General features: G+C 32.2%; 1 protein-coding gene across 4 annotated transcripts in view; it reads left to right on the top strand.

Moving 5' to 3' along the window:
- The window catches only part of LOC118204558 (uncharacterized), a 140,506-nt gene that overhangs the window by 18,550 nt on the left and 108,643 nt on the right, over positions 1 to 13,313 (top strand). Inside the window, exon 3 of one of the 4 annotated variants that reach the window (XM_085810785.1) lies at positions 11,032 to 11,116. The exons of the other annotated variants lie outside the window; for them this stretch is intronic. The gene's annotated coding sequence lies outside the window, so the exon portion shown is untranslated. The remainder of the gene's footprint in view (positions 1 to 11,031; positions 11,117 to 13,313) is intronic. 4 annotated transcript variants of the gene reach the window in all.

The following is a 13,313-nucleotide window of genomic DNA, read 5'->3' as shown; positions in this document are numbered from 1 at the left end:
ATAATATTGAAAAAGCTAAAGTAAACCGAATGAAAATAAAGAACCAAGAGCTTTTAAATATAAAAATGAAAAAATACAGACAAGATTTCTACACAGTTTTTGAAGAAATAGAGAAATATGATTGTGCTTGCAAGACACCTCTTTTAGAACTTGTAGAAAATCTGTCCTGAAAAGTTAAAAGAAGTAGCCCTAACAGTAACAGCTCTTCCTCCTACTCAAGTTAGTGTGGAAAGACTCTTCTCAGCTCTGAAGTTTATCAAATCGGATCTATGGCCCTCCAACAAAGAAGGTCTTGCTGAAGCTATACTGTTTCTTAGAATTAACTAATGCCAGTTTTTCCATTTCATAATAAATACTAATTAATATAAATAATTTGGGTACTTTTCCGTTTTACCGTCGCAAGCGATAAAGTCGCCAGTAATGGTACAACCGATGCAAAACGAAATAGCCTCGCTGGTAACCTTTTATTTTAACTCTTACATTTTCCAAACAAGTCGCAGCCATTTCTTAACAGATTGATTGTTTCTTTCAATACTGGCATACAATTACATATAATTTTTACCAGATAGTTCAATTTTATACCCTAAGGCCATTCACGAGCGGTTAATTAAGTCAATTAGGATGTTAATTAAGTCAATTAGGATGCAATTGCACCACTCATTCCCAGCCAAAAATGTAGAAAAGGCAAAGTCAAGGGTTAAATTGATCAATTCAAATGAGAATGCACTAGAGAAGTAAAGCACTGCGGTTTTACATAATTTCTGAGTAAGCTATTCGTATGAATCGAGATAATTCTTGCATTTAAACTTGCATTCCAAATTAAAAGATTTAACTTGAAATTAATGTAGATAATTACTGAGAGAATTAGATTTTTTGTAGCGTAATACGTGAGATTTAATAGCAATCTGTTTAAACCTGAAACATTTGAAAGAAAGTAATCCTAAACCTTCCTTGTAAAACTTTTGTGTAAAATCATCGCAAGCTGAACCCACTAAGAAAATCAGCTAATGTGAAAGAAGGAAAAAATATGTAGGCATATGTATGGCATAAACTGTGCCGCATTATTAAATTTACTCATTATGGGATTTCTGGGATATTTCGTGTGTGTTTTTAGCCTCAAAGGTGCATTCGTCCTGAATGGGATATTTGTCTCGAAACGGAATTTTGTGATGAAACAGATAAATGGTCCGGACATGTGCCTATGAAAGTCCGAATTTCGAATTTTTTTAAAAATAATTTCATATGTTATACAAGTTTATTGAATTTTGTTTGCAAACTCATTTGAAAGCGGCCTGTGGCAACACTGTTCGAAATTAAACATCTTTATCTCTATCATGCGAGATTGTTACCTTTTGGAAAAATACTTAATCGGGAATTCTAAAGATATAATGCTTTGAAATATTATGTAATTTTGCCGTTAAGTTTTATATGGTATAATAGCAAAGAACGTGATATTTAAATAATATTCAGTACGTAAAAAGTTAATAGAAAGACAAAATGTTTCGCAAGACATTATTCTAGAAAAACTGAACATTGAAACGATAAAGTGAGAAAAGACTGAAAAATATAGGAAAATGTATGGCAACATTTAACAGCCACCAGCGCTGAGCGGTAAAGTCACGAAATACTGGTAGTTCGATGAGGGTTTCGATTTGGTTTGGTTTAATTAACTGTGCGAAAGCACGTGAGGGATATCTGCCTAAGGGAAGGGATGCCTTTGTGGAGGACTTTCTAAGGGAAACTAGCTCGTATACACGTTACTCATGGGGAAGCCTCGAAAATGCCCATGCAGGCAGCCTGTTCTCCGAGATTCGAACCCCGGACTAGAGTAGTGTGTGCATGTTCAACGACTACCAGAGTTCAGCGACTTTTCTGCTCGCCCTCTGGTGTACCTGATGCGTGTTTCAAATCTTGGCTAATAAGCTAGTTGCATGTGCGTTTCTATGGTCAGAGTTGCCAACTCTCCCGATTTTTGACCGCTCTCCCGCCAACCCGATTTACAATATATTTCTCCCGACTTTTTCTTATTCTTAATATTTCTCACGATTTTTATGGAACTTGGCTTAATACTTCGTTATATGAACAAAAAATAGTGATTTTGGATGTCTGAAAGAAACTAAATTTTCTCTAGATTATATCTAAAACAAAACCTTGTGAATCAGATGAGAATTTCTGCTTTGTGAGTGACAGCATACATATCCAGAAACGTCGCTCTACAGTTCTCCAATGGGCATCGAGCTACACTGCGTGTCATCTGCTATATATTAGCCAATGAGCACAAAGCAAGCTCAAGTCCGTTATTTGTTCTTTCGTTATTTCGTTCATCTTGGCCTTTTTACTGGAGCACAACCTGCCTCTGAATGCATCGAATCACGTTGCAGCTTTATTTAGAAAAATGTTTCCTGATAGTGAAATCGCTAAGAAATACTCAAGTACAAGGACCAAAACAGGTGCAATTGTAAAAGAAATGGGTTTGAAAATTAAATCTTCAGTTATTGATTGCATTAAAACAGCTCCGTTCTGCCTCTCTGCGGATGGAAGCAATAATACCGATTCAAAACTGTATCCAATTGATGTTTCTTTTTTTAATCCAGAGTCTTCAGAAATTGAGTGCAGTTGACTTTCTGTCCCCACTTTAGAAGGACATTCGACAGGCTTTTATATAGCACAGCTGATTATTAAAACTTTAAAAGAAAATGCAGTCCCTCTGGATAATTGCTTAGCACTTGGTGCCGATAATGCACCAGTAATGGTAGGCTTGAAGAATGGTGTTGCAGGCATCTTAAGAAAGGCAAATTCAGATTTGCAGATTATGAGGTGCACCTGTCACCTTTTAAATTTAGCAGCTGAAAAAGGAGCAGCTTCTTTACCAATAAATGTGGATGAACACATTGTTGATATTTATTATTATCTTGAAAGGAGTTTTAAAAGAAAGGAAAAATTAAAACAGTTCCAACAGCTGCATAATGCTGAAATGAGCAAAATTTTGAAACGTGTGTACATGCTGGCTGTCTTTAAAGAAATGCTTATCTAGAATCCTCGATCAACGGAACTTACTTCTTGCATTTTTCAAAGAAGTAAATGCTTTCGAGAGTTAAGAGAAGAGGCTCTATTGAAAGTTATAAAATACATAAAGTAAATGGAGATGTAGTTACGGCTTCCATTGGTTTAAATAGGTTTGAGAAAAATAAAGTAATTTCCAAGGTGTTTTTGCTCCGGGGAAACCCTGGAATTTCGGGGATTTTGAACTTCGATCCCCGGAAATTCTGGGGATCGTCGTTCAAAAGGAAGTAGGAATAATAATGAATTATTTATTTTGATCTGGGTAATTTTGTTTGCTTTGAAAGCAGAAAACGCAAGGTCAGTGTGTGTGGTCCTTTCTTTCTCCAAAGGCAGTGATAATGCGTGAAAAGGGAGAAAAACTTCTTTTTTGTTCTTTCCCTATTGCGAGTTATGACTCATTCCCCCGGTTCTCGGACATTCTCTTCTGGATTCTTTTCGGCAAGTAGGCGCCGCAGAAAAAAAAGGGAGAGACTTCGTTCGACCAGATGTGCGATCACGTGACTCTGAGTTCAAAGGTATTATCTCTCCTGGCGTGGCGCCAATAAGTAGAGAAGGGGGATTTTTCGCCATATTAGCTATTTGTTATTGATCGCTTCTCAACTTTTTTTTCTCCGCTATGTAAAATTTTCGTTTCATTTATTGATGCACGTGTAAATTTTTCGTTTCGTTTATTGAAATATTTTTTTATTTATGTACGCAGGAGAATTTCACTATGAAATTTCTCGATATAAATAGTGATATTATACAATTAGAAGAAGGTGTCCAGAATGCATTTAGGTGGAATTCGATTGAACGGAGAGGTGGTAATGGGGATACCATCGGCACATGGTGCAAGAAAATAAATGTTGCTGGACAAGCATATTGTGTTTTTTATAACTCACTGCTGAAGTATTGTGGGGAAGGATTCAAGGCTTTCACAAATCATTCTAAAACTGTGACGCACATAAAATATTCAAAGTGCATTAGACATTCAATGACTTTAAGTAATTATGCTAATTCAAAAAATACTGATGACTTACTGGAGACTGATGCTCGGCCATTGGATATAGTGACAAGAAAAGCACGCTAAGAGGTATTAATAACTTCGTTTATCGCTGAGAATTCTCTTTCTTTCAGTGTAGCTCCCAATTTAATTGAACTCTGCAAACAGTTGAGCCGCAATCAGACGGCACTAAATTCGTTGGAAATGTCCAGGACTACTGCATGTTAGAAGATGAAATATGGGCTCGCAAAAATTATTAAGGAAAATATCATTAAAACTTTAAAGGAGACTCCATTTTCTCTAAATTTGGATGAAAGTACTAGCAATGCTCAAGAAAGTATACTGGCAATATTGGTGCAGTTTTATGACAACAATCAAAATGAAGTTGTAGTTCATCATTTTGCATCTCTAAAGATGGAATCTTGCAATTCAGAAGCTGTTTTTAAAGCAGTTGAAGCATACTATTGAAGATAATAATATTCCATGGGCAAACTTAATTAGTGTATTAATGGACTCATGTAACACTATGCGTGGAAAAAAAAAGGGTGTTGAAACCAGACTATGATCAAACAAAGCACCCCACTTATTAGATATTGATGGTGAAAAAAAAATTTGCTTCATGTTTTGATAGATACTTAGAAGATTTGTTTGATGACATCTATTTTGAAATTAAAAGCTGCAGTAAAAGAGAAAATTTTTTCAAAATCTGTGAATCCCTTGCCATTAAAAAACGTAAGCCCTTGAAGAGACCAGACCATAGATGGGTGTACATTTTATGTGTTTTAGAAAGAATCAAAGATCTGTGGGATGCTCTTATTGCATTTTATTTTCACTACTTGGATAAAACTGATAAAGGGGATTATTTTTCTTATGTTGAAACTGTATACAATAAAAGAAATATTTCTGCAGCTCAGAAAAAAATTGTTGAAGGGGTGTATTCTTGCTTGCATTCCCAACAACTCACAAAGGATGCTTTAGCTCGGAAAAAAAGAATACTAAATGGGTTATTTGTTATGCAAAACAAAACTTTATTGCATATGGCATTATATTCAGCAGTATTACCAGAGTTCAACACATATATTAAATTATTTGAAACAAAAAACCAATGCTTCATTTAATACATTCCAGTATTTATAAATTGATGGCAAAAAAAAAAAAAAAAAAAAAAGCCAGAAAATATAGAGTGCACATCTTATAATGATTTATTAAAGGTTGATGTCACAAATCCAGAATTCCATCTACCTAGCAAAGTAATATTTACTGGTGCAGAAGCTTCCACTCTCCTGAAGAAATTATCAAAAAATCATCCAATAGCAAAAGAATCCCAAATTTCTCTGATGAAAGCTTATACTAATACAGCACAGCATATGAAACAGAAATTACCCCTTAAAAATTCATATCTAATTAGTTTTACAGCATTAGATCCAGAGCTAAGAGGTAAAACCAGTACAATATTAGCTTTTAAAAAATTATCATCTTTTATGTCCCATATTTTTAGTGATAATCAAAAGTAGAAGCTGAAATAAGGTTATACCAGAGTGATATTGATATCACCAAAGAAATGCTCTACACATCTGATGAAAGTGGAAATTAAGTCAAGTGTACGATTGATAAATATTGGTCTAAAGTTTTTAATTTAAAAGATGATTTCACAAATGATTATAAGTATCCTACATTGGCTAAATTGTTCAAAGCCTGCCCTAGCTGCTTCCATGGCCCATTAGTGGAAAGTGCATTCAACTTAATGGATACACTTGTCACTGACTATAGAACCTCTCTTAAGATTGATTCCCTAGATGCAGTGCAGACTATTAAATATGATTTAATGGCTTCTAAAGAAACCTCATGTGAAAAATATGGCTAAAAAAATCCAATGACTGATCCATTTCACAAAGATCTCTTACTGAATATGAACAGAAGTTGGAAAACATATCAAGAGGACTTAAAAATATGTATTTCAGATGCGTCACCTATAAAAGTCTCTGAAAAACCTTCTACATTAGCAGAAAAGCAAACTGCTTCTACCTCTGCATGTGCAGTTCTCAAGGAAATTTCTTCAACTGTAAATGAGGAAAATAAAAGTCAACCTTCCTGCAATTATGAAGTTAACCACAAAAGAAAGGCAAGCCCACAAACATCAGAAAATAAAAAAAGCAGCAGAAATTAGATAATTTTTTTTTAAAGAATTAATTCAGGTAATTTAAAATATTTACATAAAATGTAGTAGTTTATATGTTTGAAAATTTATGGTTATTAATTTTGCAAAAAAGTTAATTCATTGAACTTTTATAATTAGGTCATTCAATACTTCGTAATTGTAATTTTTCTTTTCTCTTCCGCTCCTTCTCGAAACTCCAAAATGTCGGTAGTAAGTCCGTAAAAGTTTCAGGGGATATTTTGGGGTCCCACAAACACCCCTGAATTTTTGCATCATTCAGCAATTTAACTGGCAGTTCTCAAAATAATACTGCAAAATATAAGCGTAAAGCTGATACAAATTTCTCTCAAAATAAAAAAACTGCTCAACACACAAAACATTTTCCGATTACTGTAAGTTTATCTTGTGAAGAACGAATATTTGTTTTTTTTCTTTGGACCTTAACAAAGCTTTTTGCTTTTTTTTTTACAATTCATTTTGCCATCATTCGATGTTCTTAACACAATTCTACAAAGCAGAATTCCATTAATTCATGTTTTGCAATCAATGATTTATGATCTGTTTAAAGACATTTTATCAAAGTTTGTAAAACCAGTCTGTATTTTGTCTTGTAATTCTATATATGATGTGATTTATGGTGAAATAGAAAATCAGAAGAAAGATGAAGATTTGGTAATAAGAGCTGCAACTACAAAAGTAGTGGAAGAACTTTCAGAAGACAAAAATAAGTTTTATCTTCATGTTAGAAGTTACTTCTGTCGAGTATGTGATTACATATTACATAAATTTCCAGTCAACAATGAAGTGATTTTGCATGCTAAAGTTTGTGGTGTTTCTGCTCTAGCAAATTCATCTTTTTCTGATATAAGGTACTTTTTTAACAGATGTTTCTTTCTTAACGAAAGCAAAATCTGCTTCTGTTCATAACATTTGTACAAAAACTGATTAAAGTGTCCTTTTTTTTTTTTTTTTTTGTTAATGATGCAAGTAATAAAAATGTTTTTTTATGTCTAATGTATTTTTGTGCTGCTTGCATTTAAGACTTAGTAACTATTTCATTATTAATTATTAAGTTAATTCATTATTAAAAACTATATTTTTATCATTTAAAAAGTCTTTTAAACATTGTGAAAAATCTCCTGATTTCTTTAAAAAATCTGCTGATTTTTGAGTGTCATAGGTTGGCAAGTATGCATGGTTTTCCCCGTATGTAATGTGTATATGAGCCAGTTTCCCGTAGAAATTCCTCCACGAAGACATCCCTTCTCATAGGCAGATAGCCCTCGAGTGCTTTGGCATATTCAAATAAATCAAACCAGACAACATTTAACACTTTATTGGGAATTCTCCAAATAAAGTGTTAAATGTTGTATGTAATGTAAATTAAATGAAACGGAAAAGTACCGAGAATTCTAAACATATGTTGCTGTGCCGCTTTTAACAATTTTGTGATTTTGCTGTAGATTTGTATGTGGGGGTAAGTGCAAAGACAAGCAATGTTTATGAAGGAAGCTAAAATTATGAAAAAAACTTGTTGGCAGAAATGAATCCAAGAGCTGAATAGTAGCTTGTGATGCTCAGCGAGAGTATAAAGACCTTAATACAAACCTTCTGGTGAGTCATTAAAATCTGAATCCTTTCCGATTTTTTCTTTTTCCCTTCCCTTTTTTCTTTTCTCTTTCCTTTCCACCCCTTCGTCGATGGGTATTATTTGGTAATCATATTCAAAATAGTATCAAACAAATTCTTATTTTCAGTAGCTTGTTTCTGCTTCCACATGAACTCTGTTAAATTTCAAGATAGGCGATGCTAAACAGTACACATTGCTATTTATTCCTCCAATTTACTGACGCCCATGTGGGTTTTCAGTTAAAGCCACACGACACATTTCCGCTGCTATATTGGTGCATCCTTACTTTTCCCTACGCCTTTCTTCTTATTATTAGAGGAAACAGAAGGATCGGGAATAGCAACAAGGAACATGTTCTAATTACACGACAAAATCTTCCAAAAAACAACTGAGAGATGAAAATGTGGCCTACGTTAGTTTTGTAGTTATTTTTGTTATTAGATGAATAATTTTTACCTACATGAACAATTTTGTCTTGTGTTTCGTTTGAAGTAAGCTTTGGCTCTCAAAATTCAACTGGCTTTAACAAAACTAGTAAATGAATTGTACAGTAACAAAAAGAATGAATGACCTAACAAACTACGTTTGCGTTCAAACAACTTTTCCTTCCTTCCTGGCATTTCGGCTTCGAATCACATTTCAGTTTCCTGAAATGGTTATTTGTAGAACCAGGAGGCAAGTGAGAAGAGGAAGGGGTGCCAAATTAACTACAAAAATTTTGAAATTCATTAAAAAATAAATTTTAATTTTTAACTCTGAAATGCACCAATGAATATGAAGAAGAGTTTTGTGCTTAAAATAGTCAATCTGATTTAAAAGAAGAATCAATAATATTCATTTAATCTCAGAAAAGATGAGTTTCAGAGTATGTATCAGTATGTATGTATATTTTATAGCATTAAAATTTATTAATGGAAGTAGCATATTGAAGTCAATGTGCACTTCTTATAACGAACTGCATAGGCTAAACTTGCATAAAAATATCATACTCCTGATTTTAGTAAATCTTCACTTTTTCTGCTATTAATTTGCATCCTTTGTTTCTACTTCACCATAACAAGGTTTCCAAAGAGCACAGATGGCGACGCAATTGGTGAGAGCATGACGTATAAAGGGGATTTTGTACGTCATGCTCTCACCAATTGCATCGCCATACTATTGGAATAGCATCGGGAGACTGAACAAGAGTATTTGAAAATGAAACGTACTTCACCTATCTATTTTTTGTGTGAAATCTGACAATTGAATTTGCTAATAACTTGAGGTTTATCTTATTGTATCCGTGTAATTGCTTCAAAAAATGTCAGCATGCTTGAATTAGAAGCGACATTTTTGTATAATAAATTTAGGATTTTAAAATTTAAACGACAAGGATCATATTTAGGATCATCATTACTTTGAAAATAGTTCTCTCCACACCTTTGTATATTTTAGTCATATTGGCGCCATAATCACGTACTTATTTTGAATGTTTTGAATATTGATGCCATCTTTTTCTAAATTAACTTCCTATTGTAAATCATTACCAGTTTTCTCTGTTTTTCTAATCATATTGAAAAATCTTTCTTCAACAATTATAAAATCATTTTTTACCCTTTTTTTTTTTTAATATATATATAATTTCATTTTAGTCTTCGTGTGTCTATACATTGGTACAGTGGTTCCTCATGAGATTATCGAATACAATCAAATATCGAAGAAAACTATTTCGCCTCTTAATTTCTAAAAAGAATTTCGCACGAACAGGGCTATCTCATTTCGACCGTGGTAAATTTTTTTAAACATAAGAAATGTATCTCTCATGTTTAATTATCTAAATAAACAAAGAACGAGATAGAATTACACACTTTCAAAAATTGTTTATTAACAATACTTACATTGGAAATAAAAGAAAATCATAGTGAGACAAAAGAACAACATCTATAATTTGTGTCTGTTTCCTTCTTTGTTAACAACATTCGAACATTTAGAGATAACACTAATATGTTAAAGGGGGGGGGAAAACCCTATCGCTTGTTACTTTAACAAGCTGTGGTTTTGGGAACAACAGAACTAAAAAAAAACAAACAAAAAAAAAAACAGAAGTCGCGTCTTACCTCATATGTGTGTATTCTGGTCCTGATAAAGAATGAGACAGACTGTGTGTCGATTTGTTTAATACATCCAGCAGTATATGAAATAATCATAAAATGTGGAGTTCTGGTGTAAATTAAACATGAATGCAATAAAATAAACCCTCTAACCAGGCATCTTATTCAATAGAAAAATTTACGCAAGAAATGAAGCAAATGACTGATACCGTGGTACATATGCACCAAACAAAAATCAACTGCAGCAGTAGCTTGTTTTTATATTAAGCTATGTAACTAAATAAAAAAATGACCTAAATAAAGTGTAAAGGTTAATTCTATGTGTAGATTGTAGATTCGGTGAAACAATGAGCAAGTGATTTTGTTAAAATAGTAATTTATATAAAACAGTAAAACCACATGGTTACTTTTCCATTTTGCCGGCACAAATGATAAAGTCGCCAATAATAGTATAACTGATGCCAAACGGAATATCTTCGCTGGTAACCTTTTACCCTTCATTTTCAAAACAAGTTGCGGCCATTTATCAGATTGATTGTTTCTTTCAGTACTGGCACACAATTACATAGAATTTTTACTAGTTAAATTTTATGCCTTAAGTCCATTCGCAGTAATTAATTAGGATGCAATCATACCACTCACTCGAAGGCGAAAATATAGGAAAGGCAAAATCAAGGGTTAAATTCATCAAATCTAATGAGAATGCACTGGCGAAGTAAAGCACTGCAGTTTTACATAATTTCTGAGTAAGCTATTCGTACGAATTAAAATAATTCTTGCATTTAAACTTGTATTCCATAAGATTTAACTTGAAATTAATTTAGATAATTACTGAAAGAATTAGATTTTGGCAGTACCTCCTACATACGAAGCCAAGGCTCTAGGGTTGTTTGAACGCTCTGACGTCACGAAAGTCGTCTCTCCACTTTGTCAACACCTGCCTCGTGCTCTGGTAGTGTAGTGAACCGACTATTGTTTGAAAGTGTAGTATGTTGTAGTTGAATATTTTACATTTGCGAATTATTTTATTTTTTTACTATGCCACACAAATGCTGTGTTGCAACATGCAAAGGAAACTACAAGAATGACCCAAAGGTAGCCATTTTAGATTTTCTGCGGAAGAAGAGCTCAAAAAGAAATGGATTTGGAACTGCAAACGACAAGATGGATTCCAGCCTACCAAACATTCAAAGGTAAACATGCATTCCATTTTTAAATTAGAAAATTCCTGAAAAATTAATGCTATTGAAACATAAGTGACTTGAAAATGTTAAACAAAAAAAATCCGACTGCAATGGAAATAACATACTAAAATTCTATCGCATTCAACCAAAGCAAATAAAACCAACTTTTATATTATCGTTTCATTGCTTTCCATACAAACATGGTTATGTATTTATTCAATAGGCTGAAATTCCTTTATACACATTATGAATGAGAATTATTAATGAACTCTTTAATTAATTTATATTTCCCCAGGACCATCGAGATTTTTTAACATGTACATTGGTTTGTGATTCATTAATCTTGCAGGAATTTTCATTTATGTAATACAGAGCTTATGTTGAATTTTGAAGTGATTATAAAATGAATCCTTTTCTCAATAAGTATTCAATATAAAATCCACCTATCTTATAATGTTCATATAATTTTGATTTATTAGATAAGCATACAAAATGTATCAATATTAAAGACGTTATTTTAAAGTTGTTTTAGATTTAAATATCTAATTGTTTGGTATATTATTAATTGCTCTGATTTAGATTAAGTCCAGTTACATCTTTTATATATTTTTTCTTTTTACAGTTGAATGTATGCAATACCCTATTATATTCTAGGAGCATTTGAGAATGCATTTTGATCATAGATCATGTAAACAGGAAATTAATGCTAACGATGCAATGTTCTAAATTTTACTAATTGAAAAAACCTCTAAAAAATTAAGAAATATAAGTAAAAGAAAACAAACATATAAATTGAATAGTGTTTCACCGTAGTTATTTTAATTTCTGGAGTACGTTACTGGGTGTTAAAATAACCTGCTAAATAAAATTGCCACATATTGAAAGCTTACTAGTTTTTCACTGTGCTTGGTAGCATAAATCCTGATTAGCTTATTAAAGTGTTCCATACACAAATATATATGAGTTTCTTATACCAAAAATGCCTAACTTGTTCCTGGCATTAAGTTTTTATCTAAAAGCACTTACTGGTGTTTTATTTATTTGTAGTTGCAGCCAAATGTAAAAATGTTTTATTGTAGTAATAAATTATGTAGATTTTAAAAAAATTTGAAAAAGTAAAGAAAATCATGTGGAATATAAGCAGTCTAAAAAGGAGCAATCCACAGCAATATATTGTCAAACACATGACACATGATTGGGAAATTTTCACTCAAAAATTACATAATGACCTAAAACATTTGATTTCTGCAAGTGAACCTCTTAAATATACAAATTCTTGTTTTTCTCTTTTTTATTTCATTACTTTAGCACTTGTAAATCTAAAAAGGAGCAATCCACAGCAATATATTGTCAAACACATGACACATGATTGTGAAATTTTCACTCAAAAATTACATAATGACCTAAAACATTTGATTTCTGCAAGTGAACCTCTTAAATATACAAATTCTTGTTTTTCTCTTTTTTATTTCATTACTTTAGCACTTGTACTTCTCTTAATAATAATAATAAAAAAAGGAGCAATGTTTTTTGAATGATTTATGTTTTGTGTTCTTAAGTATAATCATACATATGTATACAAGTAAATTTGTATTTCTGGTTGTGAACATATCAGTTCTCAAAATGTTCAGCAAAAGAGCCAGTAAATTTATATCCGAATGCCAGGAGTGAATGCGGATTGCTTTATCCATCAAATTGATGATTCATCATATTCTTTACATAACTGTATTATCAACTTTTTGATTGTACTTCAATAACCAAGTGTTGTCTTCAAATAACTGAAGAGAAAAATATTTAGGATGTAGCAATTATGTTACTTGATCTGTGCATTTGGCATATGACAAACAACAAAAATGTGCTAATTGTTTACACTTTCAAAACTTTGCTAAAGCATCCATGGCTCTTTTTAGCTCAAAAGGGTTTTTAATTTTGTTTTGGGATTTTGCCGCTTAAAGTGGATTAAATGGCTGTATCCCTTTTCAAATTATTGCCACCAAATATTATCGCTTTGTATTAATTTTAAAGAAATTACATAACGAAGAATCTACATGTAGCAACAATGTTTAAAATAAAATAATTTCATTTCCAACACACGAGATTATTGCCAGTTGGGAATGTAAGACTTTTATCTTTTAGTATCGAATATTTTCTGATTTTGCTATTGAATTCAATTTTATATGATCTAAATGCAAAGAATGTGATATTT

This window comes from Stegodyphus dumicola, chromosome 2, assembly GCF_044657685.1.
Source record: "Stegodyphus dumicola isolate Sdum_Otavi_A_Nest chromosome 2, ASM4465768v1".
Taxonomy (NCBI): Eukaryota; Metazoa; Arthropoda; class Arachnida; order Araneae; family Eresidae; genus Stegodyphus; species Stegodyphus dumicola.
The sequence above is the reverse complement of the archived record's forward strand: the minus strand, read 5'-3'. Positions and strand labels throughout refer to the sequence as shown.